Source organism: Triturus cristatus, chromosome 2_1 (genome assembly GCF_964204655.1).
Source record: "Triturus cristatus chromosome 2_1, aTriCri1.1, whole genome shotgun sequence".
NCBI classification, from domain to species: Eukaryota; Metazoa; Chordata; class Amphibia; order Caudata; family Salamandridae; genus Triturus; species Triturus cristatus.
Genome location: NC_140581.1, coordinates 701,030,863 through 701,051,705, shown reverse-complemented (window position 1 = coordinate 701,051,705; position 20,843 = coordinate 701,030,863).

Genomic DNA, 20,843 nt, shown 5'->3' with positions numbered 1-20,843 from the left:
AACATGAATCACAATAGGTGCAATTGAAATGTAATATGCCTGTAAGAACGGTTTCAAGAACAGCTGCTATTTCTTTGAATTGCTTGAAAAAATCCGAAATTGTGGAATCGTCATTTCAAAACACTAGCTGGTGATGTGTCCCGAACAGTCGGCCACCTTTGTGCCACTGCCACGTATGGATAGTTAAGTGACCTGCAAGTATCAGAGCTCACTGCCCTTCCCATCTTCCACTGGAAATCAAGAAGCTGACTGCCTGCGACTACATTTCTAGCCTCTCACCACACCGACAAAGATTTACCCTGTTCATTCCACACGCTATGTAGGACCTGCAAACTTTGTTTTGGCAATGGGCTTTTGGCTTCAACCAAAACTGTAGTCAGTTCTTCTGCAGAAAGACTGTGCTTTGCTGCTAAGCCGAATAGATAATGCACAGCATGAACTACTTTCTCTTGATCTCCCACAGTAATATCCAGGCCTGCTGTTTGAAACCTCTGGCATAGTTGGGCGACATTAACACCTTGGATGTGACGCTGAAGATGTTGAATAACTTGACTGCAGAGCTCTGCAAACAAGTTAGGTGGTGCGGATCTGATTTTATCAAACGTTCCCTCAAAATCGAAAATTGACAACAGGCTCCGAATCATCAGTGATCCCACTCTGCCATGGAGCATCTAGACACATTAGGTAACAAAAGAAAATTGTGCTACACTTAATCTCTAGCAGCCCGATATGGATAACGTTTGTCTGCAGAGTGCAGTGGCGTTGAGTGGTGGAGAGTAGAGTGGAGTGGCATAGAGTGGACTATGCTTGGTGTGGTAGCCTTTACAGAAAACACATTTTCAATTGAAATGACATTGCATTTGCACAGATATATAGTTTTACCAATAAAACTATACAGCGCAGAAAGAATAATGTGTGGAAATGGTATCGCCTAGTCTATTGATTTGTTTTGATCTTATAAAGGATTTATTTCCTGCACACTTCAGAATTAACAAAAAAATGTACTACATTTGTGTGTTCCTATTTCTGATATATTCTGAAATACTTTCACAGTTGATTTAACTATTGTTGTGTGCTAGAAAAAAATACTTCCTACCCCCAGCTTCCAGCAAGACTGCCACATAACTACTCTCACTTTGAAGACAGAAAAAGGAAAGTAAACATCCATCTCCCTCAGAAGACAGAGTCTGGCATTTGACTTCTGTCTTTGAATGCATAGCAAATGTGACAAGATGAGAACAAGATTTGCAGGCCTGTTTACAGAAAGGAGCACCTGTGGAAGAATACAAGGGGACTAGGTGTGAAAAGGCTTTGCTCCTTGAGAGGGCTGAACTTACACTGGACAGCCTAAAACAACTAAAGCCAGTAAATTCAATGTCAGAAAATGTGAGTTTCAAACCACAAAGCCAATGGTAAGCAATGGGCAGAATGAATTCCAAGAGCGGCTATCTGAATGTCCAAGTCTTTAGCAAACCAGAGAGCTGAGCTGTCTCGCAGGCTTCAACCTAAAAATGACACTCACATTTGATTATGAAATGTACCAGTGCATGTAGACCTCTCAGAACTTTGTGATATTACACTGTAGTAAAAATGGCTTTGCATAATATTTTAGCGGAAGAATATGATCATGGGGGTCAATTCACCAAAATGTCAGGGGTAGCGGAAGTGACATCATGTACCCTTTGACCTGAATGGCATCACAGAAAGAGACCCTTGATCCTGATGTTTTTTCAAGGAAGGCATGAAACAAGCCCTTAACCACAATGGCACCACAATAATTGTCATTGATGAAGTTCCATTCTAACTGATGATTAATAAAACAGAAGTTCCTTTGATGTGGGGGTGACTTCAAAGCATCTCTCTGAAGTGCTCAGGTCCCCCTTTCAGCATGGTCCTGCCTGCCAGGCTATCTATGGTGGGTAAACCAGACTTTTGTTTGGGGACAGGACGCTACATAACATTCTGTCATCAACAGAAACCGAAACGGAAATGTTACATGAAAATAAACACATCTTCTCTTGCTTTTCTTCCAGGCGTTTTCTGTGTGATCATCCATTCACATAACTTTCCACCAGAAGGAAAATAACAACTTTAATATTTATTGCATTAATTCACTTCTTTGCACAATATTTTCCTGCATATGCTGCATGCTGGAAGGATGCATTATAAAACAATATGACACCATCTGCAATTCTTCTAAAACACACTGCACACTTGAGCTTGTAATGTCACATTTGGTAGTCATGGAAAGATACAAGTGACCGAGGGCCTTATGTACGAACACATTTTCTCATAGACACAAAATGCATAAAACCGTTTGATACATCTGGCCCCAAGAAGGTAGGCAGTTTAAACAAATTCACGTTCGTTTTTTATTTTACAGAGAAAGAAACACCTGCACATTTATTTGATGTGCACGTTTTAACTACAAAATTATGCCATATACATTTCTAAGTTGTTAATGAGCTTTTTTTACACAAAGAGCTTCCATAGCAAAGTCTTGTAGTCAGAGCCTGTGGTGTTCCAATGAGCTTCAGTGCAACAGTAGGAGTCACTGAACCTGTCCAGGCTTGAGAGAATCTCTAAAAGACCAACTACAGAACAATCCAGTGTAAACTTGCTCTTTATGTTGAGCATTGGCTGCCAAAAGGCACTTTCTCCCATCAGGGCCTTCTATCTTCAATTTTTCTCTATAAAATGGGCTACTACCTAACGGATCTAACCTTGTGAAAATGTTATCAGACATTGACTACATCCCGTAACTCCTGCCTGATATTTGCTTTTCAGCTAAAATGAAGTCTGATGGTAGAATTCTTGACCATCTTGCAACATGTACGCATGCACTCATAGCTTACCTTTACCTGGGGCTGGGTATCACTAAGCTGTGACTAAGAAGATATAATGTAATGGCTTGCTGGGGCAATGGTAAACCTCAGAATGTTTGTCTATGCTTGCCTATAAATTTACGCAGTTGCATGCTGGCAATTGTGAAGGGAAAACCTGGTTGAGCTGAACACAATAATATTAAAAGTCTTTACACCATCCTTCACTTGCTCCTTTGCTTTCAACCTGGTGATTAAGGTGTGATAATACTAAAGAGGTGAGCAGAATGCCAGTACACAATCAGAAATTTTTCTGAGTCGACTTTTCCCAATTTTTCATTGTTCCTTATGAGGACAAGTTAGGATGAGTGCACTGTTAGTTGGGTCGGTCTATCAATAGGATTCTGGACCTGTTGTTTTCGGAGCATCACAAAAATGGAGGGGATTGGAGAAGACATTGATTGTGTGATTTGTGTGAGCTAATTGTTTCTTGATAAGCTTGGTGTGGACTAGCACTAGGCAGGTAGAGAACAAAAAACCTGCTGGTGAACAGACACCAGTATACTGAGTGCACTGCTGATAGTATATGAAGAACAGTTATAACATTTTCTCTAACGTAACAAACTTGACGTGAATTTAAACTGTTTGAAACAGCAATCTGATGGTCAGTGCAAGCAAGAAGTATGTCAAGAAAGACTGTATTTATGAGTCAATCACAAAAAGACAATGAAATTAAACATGGCATCAATATGAACGTTACATAGGACAAAAAAACACATTGATACAATCAATGAAAGAACTGCACAAAGGCAGTGAATTTGATCGTCAGTTCTAGAGAAATGGCCCAATGCATTTCGGGATGGGTAGCATCCCTTCTTCAGGGGCAGCTGTGGGAAAAAATGAAAATACATTGGAAACTGACGCATTCCAAAAACTCATAATGTTTACTGCGTGAACACATACAAGATGCATCGTATCATCGATACGGTAAAGGAAGGCTTATCAGAATCAGGCCAGAGCAATTCAACTGGAGGTAGCGTGAGGAAAGTAGAGGTAACAACGTGCTTGAATGTGAAACAAATACAAACCCAAGGTGTGGTAAAATGGAAAAGATAGAAGATGTGCACCAAATAACCCAAAGACGATCAAAGTAAAAGTGTGAAAAAAAGCAAAATGGTGAAGGAATATGCCGTGATGCTAAACGTGGTGAAAAGCCAAGGGAAAAAAAGAGATTCTTACTAGTTGCGAAGAGACGATGTAACACAGTGCGGGGCTCGCAGAGATGGACAATGGGTAAGAAACACCAATGTTGAAAACGCTGAAAAAATAAGAGGAAAACTGAGAGCCTGGGTTAAACATGATAACCGGCTAGGAAAAAACGGAATCAACAAGCAAAACTTACTAGATGTACACCCTCTGAAAGTGGCCAATAGGATGGTGACGTACTCCAACTTCAAGGGGCAGAATTAAACCGATGTATGCATGAAAGCGCCGTGTGTAAAATTAACGGGTGGGCTCTGGGACACAAAGAGAAAGTGAAAAAGTGACCGAGGGTAGGGTGACCGGTGATGGTATACGGGAATGACAAAATAGGCTGGAAACAAAGGACAAAGAACTTACCACTGAAACGTGTGGTGCGAGGACATAAAAGTAACAGCTACTGGGAACCTCCGATAAGGACAGCAACGCGAGCCCGCGTAGCCAGGAAGTTAAATGTACGTCCGCCTGAGCACGTGATGTCGAGCTATACTAAAAGGTAATAGAAGGAGGACTGGGAAGTAATGAACCACGGACCGTCGAGGCCATGGAATAAAATGAATGTAAAAGATGGAGCAGTGAAATAGCTAATGAACAACTGTCGTAAATTGTGGGAATATGAACTATATAACAAAAATTGTGAAGTTTAAAGTATTATAGATGAAAAAACAAACGAAGAGGTCGTGGGTGGACAACTGACATGTTATGAATGAATATGTAAGGCCAAACGAGATGACACCACGGACGCGAAGGAATGTTCCGTGTAGTCAGACAGGAATGAAACCCCGGGAGGGACACCGCTAAGGCGCGAAAGGAGAACCATTGAAACAGAGAACAATGGTAGGATCAACATGATAACTAAGATATGGTGTGGGTCAATGACAAGTGTAGTACAAAGTGGTCAAACAAATGAAAACATGAAGAAGCAAACAGAGAATTGTTCCACGAAATGAAAGAAAAAGGGCAGGGATCGGATAATGTTAAAAGGTACTGGGACACGTAGAAACAGAATGGGGATACTGGGAAACAGAATAACAAGAGGTGAAAGGATGTGAAAGGATAGAAAGCCAAGACCGATGTAGAAAATAATTTTTTGTGCTAAATCGGATGACGGGATTTGTTGAAAACCAAACTATATGGAATTAGAACATCAAAACTCAACCGGAAAAAACAGTGTTGAATTGCTCGGTCTGAAACTGACGTACAATCTGGGGAGGAAAGGACAAAATGACACGCATGAATGTTATAAAAAGCATTGCATTTCTAATCTGTCATTAAGCCCGGAGGGTAACAAGGTCTGCAAGAACTTGGTCCACCAAACTTCTCTCTGTGATAGAAGCCTCCCAGTATTGATTTGGGTGTTGCGAGGCATCATTTCGAGAATGGTGAATCTAAGTTGTGCGATGGTGTGGTGGTGTTCTAACCAGTGTGCAGTCAAGGGGGATTTGAGACTGTTGGTGCGGATTGAACTTTTATGTTCTGAAATCCTAACTTTCACCTTGCGGGAAGTTTTACCAACATACATTAAACCGCAGGGGCATTTGATAGTGTAAATGACATTGGTGCTGTCACAAGTGCCAGTGTATCTGAGTTTAATGATTTTGCCTGAACGTGGATGGTGAATGACATTGCCAATGATAGCATTATGGCAATTAACGCAATTGTGGCATTTTTGCATGCCTTTGTACTCGTCATGTTGGACTGTTGGTGTGACTGACAAAATATCTTTGATATTTTTGCTGCGAGTATATGCAAAGATGGGATCAGAAGAGAATAGCCCGTTAAAATCTGGTTCATGTTTGAGAACATCCCATCTATTTCTGATAATCTGACGAATGTGACGTGAACTCGTGGAGAATGTAGAAACAAAGACATGACGGTTGTGAGGATTTTTCACTGAGGGAGTCAGGAGTTCTGTGCGCGTTTTGGTGAGAGTTCTGGAAATGGCAGTCTCAAGAACTGTTGCAGGATAACCCCGCTCTTTGAATTTGGTGACTTGTTTTTGAAGTGCTGGGTCCAAATGTTGGCTGTCAGAAACAATTCTCTTAATCCTAATAAGTTGTGAGTACGGAAGATTACGAATAAGAGACGGAGGATGGAAACTGGAATGAAGTAGAAGGTTATTTCTGTCAGTTGGTTTTGAATAGACTGTTGTGGCTAAAGTGTTGGATTGTTTTGTTATCAATACATCCAGAAAAGACAATTGTTCAGTGCTGATGTTATGCGTGAACTGGATGCGTGGATTTTTTTGGTTTAATCCGCCAATTTGTTGGGCTAGTAAAGCTTCAGAGTTCTTCCGAATTAAGAAAATGTCGTCGATGAATCTTGCATAAAATGCAAGGTTGTCACTCCAAACGCTGTCTGAAAAGATGTGGTCATGTTCGAACTTAGCCATGAACGTGTTTGCATAGGCAGGAGCGCCGGAAAACCCCATAGACGTACCGCTTATCTGTAGGTAAAACTCATTGTTCCACTGTAGGTAACTGTGTTGGAGACAAAAGGTGAGGAGCTCCAAAATAAAAACTTTGTCTATGGCAGTATCCGGTAATTGAAGTAGTGCCCATTCGCTGGCTTCCAGACCTTCAGACAATGGAATTGATGTATATAAGGATGTCACATCGATCGAGCAGAGCAACCATGATTCTGAGAAATTATGGACTTGATTAAGAAGAGAAAGGAAGTGAGTGGTATCCTTAATAAAGCTCTTCCACGTTTGAACAAACTTTTGGAGAAAGTGATCCACGAGTTGGCCTGCTGGCATGAAGATCGAATCACACCCAGACACAATGGGTCTGAACGGTGGGTCTTGTAAATTTTTGTGTATCTTTGGCAGCATGTAGAGTTTGGGTCGTCTGGGATGAGATACTGTCAGAAAACTGCGAATTTTTTGGGTGATCCAGGCCATTTCTTCAGCGTGATCAAGAATCTCAGTCAAGGTGTGTTGAAATGAAATTGTAGGATCTTGATCAAGTTTTATGTAGGTGGTGGTATCTTGTAAATGAAAGTTGACTTTCGGTTCGTAAAATGCATGGTCCATGATGACCAAAGCACCACCTTTATCCGCTGGTTGCAATGTGAGTCTGCTATCCTTAGCTAGGTTATTGATAATGGCAACTTCGTGTTTTTTCAAATTGGTGGGAAATGGTTGCTTGAAGTTTACTTTAGAGAGATCACTGCGGATGAGTGTTTCAAATGAATCCAAAGTTTTGTGGGTAACTGGTGGCATGAAAGTAGATTTGGGTTTGAATCGTTGCAAGTCTGGATTCGGATCTTCAGTTTGTCCATCAATTAAATCTTGAGAGATTACTATGTTTGAGAAAAAGTGTTTCAATCTGAGATTTCTCATGAATTTGAACAGAGATATTTCTACCTCTAAGGAGTTAGTGTGGTAAACGGGGACAAAGGACAAACCTTTGTTTAGAACTTTTACTTGAGATGGAGATAAGGGAACAGACAAAATGTTTATGGTAAGTGTTTGCCTTTGCTCCTCAGATTCCGAGCTTCCAATTCCTTTTCTTTTTCTTTTGCTCCTCCTGATTTTTTTGGATCCGGTAGAGAACAAAGCAAGAGATGCCCACTGGTGGTCCAAGATTAAAAAGAGAGGGGGATATTCTCAAGAACGTGTGAAAACTACCGCAAAAGTAGCTTAACGCAACTCTTCACATCGCAGTCTATTGCAGGAAAATAGCACCATGGTAACGTGGTATTCCCAAGCCGGCGGTACCATGCGACAGGCCCACAAGAACGCGTCAAATGTCCGTGATACAGACAACATGATGCCACAAAAATGCGAAACACGAACGCAAAAAAAGTTGCGATGAGGCCATTCGCAATACAAAAACCAGCGAAAACCAGCCACAGGCCTGCAAATCCCACGCGTCATGTGGGGAAACGCAACACAAAAGCAGAGCACAAAAACGGTGAGATGATAATGCACGAGCACACCCCCACATCCGTGACGTAGAACAAATGACCATCGTCCCACATCACATAGGCATCACCTCACAGTCACAATGTACACTGACATGCAGTAAACTGCGACAATGCAGACACATGCATGGAACGCGCAGTGAAACCGCCTCTCCCCTTCACATTGCAGAGGGACAAGCAACCCCTCCTGCACACAGACGTGTCATGACCATGAGCAATCAATCATGACAGCGTGGACAAATGTAGGGGCAGTGACTCCCGCTTACGTACATGTTGCACAAGTTGTGGGATTAGAGTCACAGGGATCATCCGTGCATCATGTTGGTACATAACTGACTCCACAAGGAGCCCTGTTGTCACCTGTAGGTCAAAACTGGCAGCCAAAATGGAATAACCCAGGACACATGTGAAACGCCGAAGAGTGGGATACCCTACCAACTGTGACACACAGGACTGGCAGTTAGAATACGTGATACCTCAAACAGCCCCTCTGCACAGAGGTGACACACCCACGATCCATGAACACATCATAAAATCACCATCAACACATGTCGCACCCACACCTGTCTGAGTGATGTACCTGTACAGATGAGTGACATGCACGTAGTGAATGTAATTAGTAATGCATTTATTTGCAAATGCCATGCCTGTTGCCATTCTGTACTGTCCCATGATTGCCAAGGACAGTCACAATGTGATGTGATCATCAGAAAAAATTTGTAATGATGTCATCCCTGTGGGCTATTCTTGCTGCGGCTGCAGTGGGGTGTGGTCCACCTGCCTCATCCCCATCCTCATCATCCGGTTCCTCTGGAACTGGTACCCATGGTGCCTTGCTGCGTACACATATCTTGTGCAACACACAACATGCAACGATCATCTTGCACACGATGTCTGGGCTGTACAGGAGCCGTCCACCTGAGACGTCCAGGCACCTGAAACGTGACTTGAACACGACAAATGTGCGTTTCATGATGCCCTTGGTGCGTTTGTGGGCCGCATTGTACTGCCTCTGGGACTTTGTGTTCGGGGCGCGGAGGGGTGTCATCATCCAAGCGCAGAGTGCATACCCTTGGTCGCCTGAGACAGGGCAGAGAGACATGAGTCAACAGTTTGGTTCTGCATGATGTGTTGGCAGGCTCACTGTGTCATTGGTGTGTGATTCCTGTATGACATGTATTGCTTGTTGCAAATGAGTGGCATCAATGTGTATTACGTAGCCTCACTGCTGCTCCTCCCTCCCCCCGAGCCTATTCACGAGTGTGCGCAGCGCGGGTGCATCACCTGCACCCCTATGGTACACCATTGACATGCCCGTCTGCGCATGTCCACAAGCCTGACAACAGCACAGTGACCCTGTGTACTGAAGCTGTGCGGCCACGTGCGTGTAGGCCTATGGTAAGGACAGGGCTGACACAGATGTAGGGTACATGCCTGGACGAACTCGCCCTGCACTTGAGGGTAGACCTCTGGCTCAAGCTGCTAAAATAGCGACACACACAACACTTGGCATGTATGATCCTAGGCCCCGTGCGGGCTTGTTCACCCTCATGTACCCCTTGGCCGAGGCCGCACGCCATGGGCATGCTACATAGCAACATTGCATAGTGCGTGACGGGTGGCGCAGACACCACACCAGAGACACACGCATCAGATGCATGTTTCTAAAGGCCTAACCTCAACCACGCCCAGAGCCACATGTCGAAAAACCACACCCCACGCCATACGCCGGTCAACTCACTTACGCTCACAGGGTCTACACCACTGCCTTAGGTGACAAGGTTGCACACGCTGTAAACAGCACAATGTGATGTGGTATGGCCCAGGGCCCTCATGCATACATAAAGACCACATGGACACAATGAGACAATTTGTGGTTCAGGCACTTGCACCCGGCACCTTTTATTGCCAGGGTCACACGTCCAGTGACACCCGTGCTGGATGGGTGTTGGGTGGTGTAAGCAAGCCCTCAGGGATTGGTTGGTGCTGGCAACAACTACAGTGATCTGACAATCAGAAGTCCAAAGTACAAACAGCAAGGGTCCATGACTTGAGCTGCACAGAGTTAGTGGCTCCGGATGCACTGCCGCGGGCACAGGCACACCTGCAAGGGACGGTGACTTGTGGTGCACTGAGACAGGGCCACAAGAGCTGAGCGGGTCCTCGTTGATTTCCCAGGAGAATGTTGCAGAGTGTTACGGGGGACAGTGGAAGGTGTCCATTCAGGGCATAATGCAGAGGGCAGAAGTAAGCAGAAACAGGCACAATGGAGGAGATAATTGCTACAGTCCCCTCGTCCCACCATGTCAGAATCAGCTACATGATTAAGGCAACCTACCAGGCCATGGACTCAGACGCCAACATTGTCCAACAGGAGAGTGCCCATGACTCCCGTCGCACTGAGTCAGTGGCACCAGAGCTGGAAGGGGATGCAGTCTGCGATGAGGCCTATACACTAATATCAACTATGCAACTGACAAATAAAGAGTCAGTTCCAAATGTGTGTCTTACTCAACCGCAGTGTGTGCCAGAGGCAGTGGTCAGCGTGGGGCAGCCGCTGTGCAGCCAGCTCCTCCTGGGTCTCTAACACACGGTGTTGGAATGGCATGTGGAGAGGTTTCCTGGTTGACAGAGGTGGAGGCACCAGAGCAGGGCGGGTGTGCCATGCAGTTGGTGGCTCATGTACATGGCTAGCCCAGGTTGCCACAGTAAGTTGTGCTGTTGTGTCTGGTGGGTGGGCATTTGGTTTGGCATGTTGTATGTGGGTTTGTGACGTATGCATTGCCAGGTTTGTGAGTTGCATCACTTACCATATGTCTGTCAACAGATCCATTCATCACATAGCTTGAACTGCTGAACGGTTGGCTCACTCTCTGCCACTGTTGTCTGTCTTAATCTCATATGCGTGTTTGTCCCTGCTTGTAATGTGCATGCTGCTCCTTCGTTCCTTGGTGGAAGTAATTTCATTTGAAGAAATGAAGTCTTTCTCTCTCATTACAAGTACCCTTTCTCATGTTTGGGTGAGCTGTTACCTGGCTGTATGCTAAGAAGATAGTGACAAAACCAGATGCAGGCACTTTAGAGTGGTGGCTCCTCCGCTATGGTGGAGGAGCTTTGCCCCGCCTGCCTCAAAACTTGTAAAATAAAATGATAATAAAACAAGGTTTATTATCGTTTTATTTGTTGGGTGCGGGGCCATCGCGAGGGCAGTGACGAGAGGGAGTGGTGGGCACTGCTATCAGTGTGCATGTCGGTTTGGCTGGCTGTCTCACGACGGGCAAACCGACATGCACACTGAGCTGTCTCGAACCTAGCTGTTTTTCCGGGTTGGAGAGAGCAAGCACAGTCCTTCTGAGAGTGCAAATTCACGGCACTCAGGCCAATCCTCATGCTGCTTTCAAGCATGAGAGCAGCGTCAGGATTGAAGACAGGGGACACTGGGAGCCTGTGTGCTGCAGCGAGAGAATGGAGCAGGAATGCGTCGGGCTGCAGGTAAGTTATTTTTCCCTATTTTTTTAAATGTTGTCTTTGTTGTCTGTTTCTACCCCCACCAACAAGCTCTGCATTTCCGTAGGTGCCATCCTGGAAGCGCCGGTTGATGATGGACTGTCGGAAGATGAATGAGTCGTGCACACAGCCTGGGTAGTTGGCGACGACATTGGTGAAGAGTCCCCGGTGGTTCACTATTGCATGCACATTGATGGAATGCGTGTGCTTTCTGATGCGGTAATTGTATGCAGTGTCGGCAGGGGGGACAGGTTGGACATGTGTGCAGTCAATTGCCCCCAACACGTGTGGGAATCCAGCTATGGCGTAGAATCCTTGCTTGGTTTCCAGCTGTCCCTCCGGGGTGTGGGGGAAGTATAGGTACTGGGGTACCACACTGATGATGGCTTGTGAATGGGGCGATACATTTATTGCGACTTTGGCAGCGTTAAAGTGCTGATAACTTGGCGTTAGCTCCTTGAAAATATGCCCCAGAGTTTCTAATGCACAAACCAAATGGCGGACCGCAGAACCAGCGCTGTGCTCCACCAGAAGGAAGAACATAGAGTGGTGGCACACAAAATGTAATTACTTCCACCAAGGAACGAAGGAGCAGCATGCGTATTACAGGCAGGGACAAACACGCATATGAGATTAAGACAGACAACAGTGGCAGAGAGTGAGTCAACCATTCAGCAGTTCAAGCTATGTGAAGAATGGATCTGTTGACAGACATATGGTAAGTGATGCAGAGACTGAGTTTGAGAAGTGTATCTACATGTACTGATTTTGTAGAGAGATATTTCAGAATGCTATACTGATCGCTCAGTTCCTGGTAAAGTTTTGTTGCTTTGCCTTTATTATTTTATTTTATTTTTTATATGATATAGAATATTTATTCTGACACTTGATCAACAGACAGTTTCAGTGGAAATTCTAGAGAGGTGTTTTCAGGACGCTTTGGTAATCACTGTAATATTTTGAACTCTGATGGGATATATTCAGGATGCTACGGTAATATCTGTGTTGTTGTTTTAGTTCATTGCTTTATCTTTATTATTTTACTTTCTTTAATGTATTTCTTGTTTTATACCAGAGTCTATTGTAGTAAATAATGTGCAATTTACATTTAGGGGGTGGGAAAGGGGTCACCGTTAAGACATTATTGATATCTGTGTTTTACCTGTGACAGATGTACTATTAATTCTTTAAAATGAGTGACAGGAAATTGATTGCTCCCTTCTGGCTAAAGGAGGGGATGGATTTTCTGCTTAACATGAACAAACATTGCTTTTACATAATTTGGGCATTGAATGAAGGCATGAATTCAAAACCTTCCCTTTGGAGACAGCTGACACTAAAGATACTGAGGCAAGTGATGTTTCTGGATCATTTAGGAAAATGTGGAAAAACTATTTGGTGAGCAGATTAATGAAGTGGTTGAGAAATACAATTTTTCTCCAGAGTACAGGAGATTAATGAGAAAACCCTTACAAATGTAGCTGCAATGTAGAATTTATCAATGGTGTGTACATTTTATTGACCCCTTCTTATGTGACGAATTGGTGTATTGCATATGTGATTTGCAGAAGAAATTATTAACAAAGAATCCCAGTCTTCAAGAGGCTATACCTATTGTTCAAGGGATGAAGCATAAAACTGAATCTGTGATGTGTCAGAACATAGGAATTCAGACACTGACCTGTGGTTTCCTGCTTTCCAGGGGTGACATGCATCAAAGTGCCAGTAGTGGCTGGTCTGCGGGTGGAGTGGTTGGGGGATGGACATCGGGGAGGTGGGGGAGAAACAGACAACAAAGACAACATTTTAAAAAAATAGGGAAAAAGAACTTACCTGCAGCCCGACACACTTCTGCTCCGTTTCCTCGCTGCAGCACACAGGCTCCCAGTGTCCCCTGCGTTCAATCCTGACGCTGCTCTCATGCTTGAAAGCTGCATGAGGATTGGCCTGAGTGCTGTGAATTTGTGCTCCCAGAGGGACTGTGCTTGCTCTCTCCAACCCTGAAAAGCAGCTAGGTTGGAGACAGCTCAGTGTGCATGTTGATTTGCCCGTCGTGAGACGGCCAGCTAAACCGAAATGCGCACTGATAGCAGTACCCACCACTCCCTCTCGTCACTGCCCTCGCGATGGCCCCGCATCCAACAAATAAAACGATAATAAACCTTGTTTTATTATCATTTTATTTTACATGTTTTGAGGCTGGCGGGGGCAAAGCTCCTCCACCATATCGGAGGAGCCACCACTCTAAGGTGCCTGCATCTGGTTTTGTCACTATCTTCTTAGCATACAGCCAGGTAACAGCTCAACCAAACAGGAGAAATGGTCATTGGAATGAGAGAGAAAGACTACAGTCACTTTGCTACCAGAAGTTATCTTGAGTCCTATTTTGCATCGGACAGGTACTCAAGTGTTGCAACAACTGCAAGAAACACAGGGATGGAGTATGAACATTAGATATCCTTAACATCAAGTACTGTCGCATTTACATTATCAAGAGACATTCCTTTGATAGAAACCTCTGAGAACCCTCTGAATGTATGAGTAAGTGATGGAGAGCTAAGACCACAAAATCACAAATAATATTAAGAACAATGCCTAAACCAGATCCTTTTTGATGCTTTTACTCAATCAATTAAGGTATACCTTACATACCTTTATTTAGAGTCTCAATGTCTCTTTTAGTTTTACGTAGGAACATTTCTTCATAGTCCATACTGTCTTTCCATAGCACAGTTAGGGTTTAGCTACCCTTTATTTGTATAATTACTCTCGCAGGTCCTTTTTGGTATCCAGTGGTGGAGGTCCCATGGTCCCTGAAGGTAAGGTCAATGGGTTGGGTGGCATGGAGAATAATGATGGTATTTTGTGCAGGCATTTATCTCTTTTCTTTGTCTTTACAGATTCTCATAGGACTTCCTTACTGTAGACCATTCTTCTTTTTCTAAAACCTGTTTTTATTAAAGTTTCATACTTCAAAGACATATTTATCATTATTAAAGAGACATGTAATGTGGTAAGTGAGGATAGATTTGTGCAATAGCATGGTAGCACATCCAGCAGCGATTGTCTGTGCCAGTTCCAAGGTTTACCAGCTTATACATAAGTGCCTCATGTCACTCATACAGTAACAACTAATAACAGTAAGTTTCAATTGATAATAACATCTCCCCCAAGCACACCCTGTTGTAGCCCACCACAAGTGTAATTCTTCCAAGCAGGACTTATCAGCAGCACTCTTCCACCGCCACCTTCTAGTTGTCTCTCTGCGTGTTCCTGTGTGATGTGGGTGCAGGCAGATCTCCTCCGCTAGCACATATTGTTGCACATACCTCTGCCATCTGTCCACCATGGGCCAACACTGGTCACACAGCAGATCGCCACCCATCGCCTAGACAGCAGGAGGCCTAATTTTTCAACTTTATATTTCATAGCTATGTTCTTGGGTCTGGGAATCAAGCCCAGTATGCAATGTTGAATCGCAAGCTAGATGTGCCCACCACATCACCCCTTTCAGCTTCTCGACCACATACTTCCAGTACATCTGCAACATCCTTCATGTCCAGGTCATATGCACAAATGCAGCGCCTGCTTTGCCACACCTAGAGTACTCAGAGTATATACTGTGCAGTCTAGCGGAAGTCATGGATGTCCAGTGAAGGAAGTGAACATGCTTGAGTTTGAACTTACGTGTAATCTCCTGGACCTATGCACAGGCCAGGGTCCAATCCCCAGTTGTGAGGTGGGGGGTTCCAGGTCGGTTTCCCATGCCATTCGGACCTTGATTTGTGCCGTTGGCCAGTCAGCTGCCAGCGCCTGATATATAATCTGGTTTCCAGTTGTTTCGCTTGTCTGCTCTCCAACATAATCTCCACGGTTTGAGACACCCATGGTGCCTTCCGGAAGTCAGTGGAGATCTCCCTTGGGATGTGCACCAGCTTTGTGAACTGTAGGAACTGCCCAGCTGCAACCTAAAAGTTCTCCCTACTTTGAAGCATGCTTACGATACCAAGACAAAACAGGTTGAGGTCTAGGCCGGACTGGAGTAAACTGAACAGGACTTAATGCTTGGAATCCACAAAGCAAACCTAGGTAAGGCAGATCAGGCACACAATGCTCCCCAACATACAATTTTTCCTTTCTTCAGCGAACTCTATGGTTCAAGTGCTAATCATTATGAACAGAACTGTCCTGTGACTTCACTGCATCACATTCGAGATCTGAGATTGAAACCTCCAGGAGGTCCAAGGGTACCGGGGCCTTACTGGCAGGGAAGCGTGAACCACTGGGATGTCTAAAGACTTCTGCATGGGCCTGCAGGGGTGGCCATAAGAGTGAGTGGAAGTAGAGGCTCTAGTTTTTTTGTGGATTTCTTGTTTTCTTTGGTTTTTAAGATGCTACCCAGGGAATTCTAAGAGCAGTGGCAGCGTCAGAGTCTTTAATTAGGGCAGTGCAATTGGTGCCGCCACACTAGGTGACATAGGGTGGTCCATCATTTGCTCTCTGACTGACATGAGCATCATTGTCTGTCTTTAATTTCCACAATGCTTTTCTGATTCTTTTTGTGCAGGGAAAAATCTTATGTGAGCTGTGAAAAAGTGGGTTACTGGTCAAGGGGGGTGGAATGCTTCTCAAGCAGCATCCACAATCCTTATCAGGGTGAGGCACAAACAAAGCCCAAATTAACCTGCACTTAACCCTCTGGTAGCTTGGCACACAACAGTCAGGGTTGACTTAGAGGCAATGTGTAAAGTATTTACGCAGCAGTTCAAGCAGTGATAAAGTGAAAACACAATACAAACAAAACCCCACAACAAGAAAAATAGAAAAAAGATAAATAGAGCAAAACGTAATAAATAAATCAAGACCAAAATGACAAAAATCAAATCAGTAAATCCGGAGATATGGAATTTTAAAGAGTGAAAATAGTGCTAAAAAACCCAAAAGCGCCACTCGTGGCTAACTAGTCGCGCAAGACCGGGAGAAAATCACAAATTCAGTCCGACTGCGATGGACCGCGGGTCGGATACAGGGACCAGGTTAATCCTGCTGAAAAGGTCCCGTCTCAGTCCAGCACAAAAAGTCCCATTCTCGGTGGAGGAGGCCACCACGAGCAGAGAAACGTCGCAGATGGTCATTGATGTAGTGCTAAGAGCAGGCCTGGCGTTGCAGATGGTCCTCGCTGCAGTGCGAAGATCATGTTGTTGTTGCAAGCGGGTGGGCTGTAGCTTCATGGTGGCAGTCTCCACTAGCTGTCGAAGCTGTACTGGTTCACTGAACTTTGCATTGGTGGGGTGTGTGAGTGACAAGGTTTGGGCACCAACGGGCCTGTTCGTGGTCGCAAAGAACACACACATCTCAATTCAGTCTCTATGAGGCCACACCAAGGGTCCTTGACCTTAGGGGCTCGACTTTGGGCCAGGGACTTTTTTCAGCTAAATCTGGGTGCTGATTCAGGTGGTTGTGAGCCTTTTCATGTCCCTGTTGCAGGAGGCAGGCTGACTAGCCTTTGGAGTCAGTCTGTGAGTCCTGGGTTCACATGCAGGTCCATTCCCTCTGAATCAGAAAGCAGGGCAGCAGTCCAGCAAGGCAGTAGTCCATCAAGGAATTAGTCGTCCAGTGGAGTGGCAGTCCCTTCAGCAGCACAGCAGTCCTTCTTCCTGTCAGAGTTCCCACAGGTCCAGAAGTGTACTGAAGAGTTGGTGTATGAGGTCCAGGAGGTCCAGGTGCCTCCTTTGAAGTGGGTGAAGTTTGTAGAGGTTTTCCTTTGAAATGCACAGGTTTCCACCTTCCCTGGCCTGGTTCAGACTAACTACAGGGTGCATGCACCTCATGTTTTGTAAGCAAGGCTGTGCCCAGCTCTGCCCTCCCATCATGTGAGTGATGGACCATCCATGCACACCTAAGTTCTCCATTGTGTGTGGTTGTCTAGGAGCAAACACAAAGTCAAATGTCAGCTACACCCAGTCATGTGACCCAGAGATAGGTATCAGGCACTAATTTGCCAAAGCAGGAAAAGGCCAAATTTCTAAAAGTGGCATTTTCAAAAGTGTAATTTTAAATCTCACTTTACCATAAGTGAGGATTTTTCATTACAATTCCAAAGACTCCAAACATGAACTGTTTACCTCTTCCGATTAGGAAGTTAAAGCTTATATAATGTAATAAGATAACTCCAATGCCATCCTGTGGTAAAGGTAGGCCTTGTATTAATGAAAAACAAATTTAGATGTTTTTCACTACCAGGACATGTAAAACTACAAGTACATGTCCAGCTTTTTAAATACACTGCACCCTGCCCTCTAGGGTATTCAGGTCCTACCCAAGGGGTGACTTATATGTACTAAAAAGGACGATTTTGGCCTGGCAAAAGGTGTATTTTTAACCAAACCGAAGTATCCCTCCTGAAGCACCAACCGCTCAAGCGAGGGAAAGGAGGCAATTCCTTTTTATAAAATAACCCTCACACACCCTAATAGTGTCATGCTTCATCATCGAGTTCATCCTGACTCCTAAAGGTCAGGGTGGGCTCGACCATATCTCAGGGAGCAGTTAAGAGAAGGAAGCCAGGGGGTCTAAAGATGAAAATCCTCCTGCGACTCCAGGTATCCCTTTATTAGAGGAATCGCAGGGGATGTTAAAAAATAAAAAAGAGGGGTCAACCAGGAATTTATGGTCCTATGACCCTAATGCCAACATGTTTGAGTCCTTCAAAATCGGCCCGGACGGGTCTTGGACATTCTTCAGGGCAAAAATATATATATTCCTCCCTGGTGTTGAGAACTAGGAATGTGTCCTATTTTTTGGAGAGCAGAAAGCTGCACTCATGTGAACAGGTAACAAGAAAACGTATCTTTTTATTCAGTCCCGTAGTGTTTCAAAAACCATCCTATTTGGAGGTTTTTTAAGCGTCTCAAGAGACTGCGGTATGAGGGGGGAGGCCTTGAAGTCAAAATTTCTTCAAAGGTCCTGCCCCGCTGCCTCAACTAATCGGTCCGTGTCTCCGGCTTTTTTTTATTTTTTAACATCCCCTGCAATTCCTGAAATAAAGGGATACCTGGAGTCGCAGGAGAATTTTTAATCTTTAGACCCCTGGCTTCCTTCTCTTAAGTGCTCCCTGTGATATGGTCGAGACCACCCTGACCTTTAGGAGTCAGGGTGAACCCGATGATGAAGCATGACACTACTAGAGTGTGTGAGGGTTATTTTATAAAAAGGAATTGCCTCCTTTCTGGCACTTGAGCGGTTGGTGCTTCAGGAACCTAGCTAGTCCCCCAACTGTCTCTATCCCAGGAGGGATACTTCAGTTTGGTTAAGTATATAACTTGGGAGGACGTATCCCTCCTACGGATTCCTCTTTACCCTTCCGGCCCAGGTGAAGGCATCTTATCCGAATAGCCATAGGTTTATAAGTAAAAAGGTGTATTTGTCGACATGGCAGTTTCAAAATGCGCACACAGGCTGCAATGGCAGACCTGAGATAGGTTTAAAGGGCTACTCAAGTGGGTGGCACAATCATTGCTGCAGGCTCACTTGTATCATTCAATTTACAGTCCCTGGGTACATGTAGTCCCACTTTACTAGAGACTTACAAGTACATTAAATACATCACTTGGGTATATGCCAATTCTACAAATGTTTGAAGGAGTGATCACTGGTTAGCAGTGGCAAAGTGTGCAGAGTCCTAAGTCCAGCAAAATCAAAGTCAGCAAAACAGGAGGGTTGAATGCAAAAAGTTAAGGGGGATACCATGTCAAGGATGGGCCTTATGTGCTTGCCTTTTTTGTGTGACACACAGCTTCCCCCCCCCCCCCCCCTTTAGGCCATTATTATGCAATTAATGTACCCCTAAGGTAGGTATGACATCCCTTCAGGTGCACTAGACATGTGTGCTGCCTGCTCCCCCGCAGGATGAATACTTCACAACTTACTCAAACATGTGGTCTGTCTTTTTTTCCTAGTGACCCACCTGCCCCGCCTTGTGTGAGAGAAAGGGAAAGAGATAGATCTCATTCACATTGTTATTTTGATGAGTAAATTAAATGTAATTCTTATGAGACTTGAAACACAATTCTTCTTATTAGGCTAAAACCCTTGGGAGTAGGTGGGTGAGTGGGGGGGCTGGGATTTGAAAGCTCCACTGACTTTGTGCAGAGCTAGTTGTGTCCGCATCATGAAAACTTAGGGTAATCTTTTCATGGCTAAAACACATGCTAATCTCCCATTGTTTCCTCCTCACTTTCGGATGCTTTATTTTGGTCATTGCCCTCCGTGCTGCTAGCGTTCAGTAGCCTGCATCCTTGGGGAATTAAATGTAGTAAAGGAGTGGCAGGGGAAAATACAGAACCAAAACATAGTAGTAATATAGGTGAGATATGTAAAGAAGCAACTATTCAAGCAAGGGGCAATGAGACACCTCTGGGCCCAGGAGACAACCAGACGAGACAACCGGAGGAGACAACTAGAGGAGGAATTATGAGGTTATCAAGATAAGAGAGTGAAGGGTCCTGGGTTTACAAAATAAGAGAACAAAGCTCCTACTCTCCCATGCTGCATCAAAGATTGTTTTTTTTCTGAAACGTTATTCTATGGTTGTTAAAAGAATGCATGTAACTCGTAGTCTGATTCTAAAACAAAGATGGCATAATTAAATTATTCCACTACCTTATCAGAGGAGAGCGTGACTATACCCACATATACACACTCGACATTCCAATGTATATTTACAATCGTACCAATTCCAGATGCTGTAACAATGCAGAATTTGTAACATGTAATGTAATGTGAATACTTTAGGTGGTCCTTAAGGACTGAGATTAGAATTGTGCTGCAAAGCATACTTAGTTTAGCTGTTTATTCGATTGGCTAATACATTTGGCATGTATTTTGGTGCTTTGGTGATGGGATTATGGTAGTATTCCATCACACTTGGTGTATATGGTCAGGAGTACATGGTCCCAATTACACGTTGGTGATTGTGTACAGGTGAGGTTCTGACCAGATATGCTGGCGTCTTCTTCAGCTTGTGTATACCTCCACACCTCAGACTTGGGATGATCACCAGGACACAGGTATAGCTTGGTTAGACAGAGCTAAAGCCAGATCAATACATTTGGTTATTGGTTTGTCTGTGTGCAGCTTTGGTAGTAGGCCAAAAGGGCATGCTTTGGGAGTGAACTGTATACTTCCATCAGTCCAAGCACTGAATTGTTCAGTGACCATTTGCCAACAGTGCTTCAGCACACAGCTTGACCACACCATGCAGTAAAAGTTGGTCTCGGTTTGTTTCCACAACTAGGACACTTGCGTGCTACGCTGGGGATCGTGTTG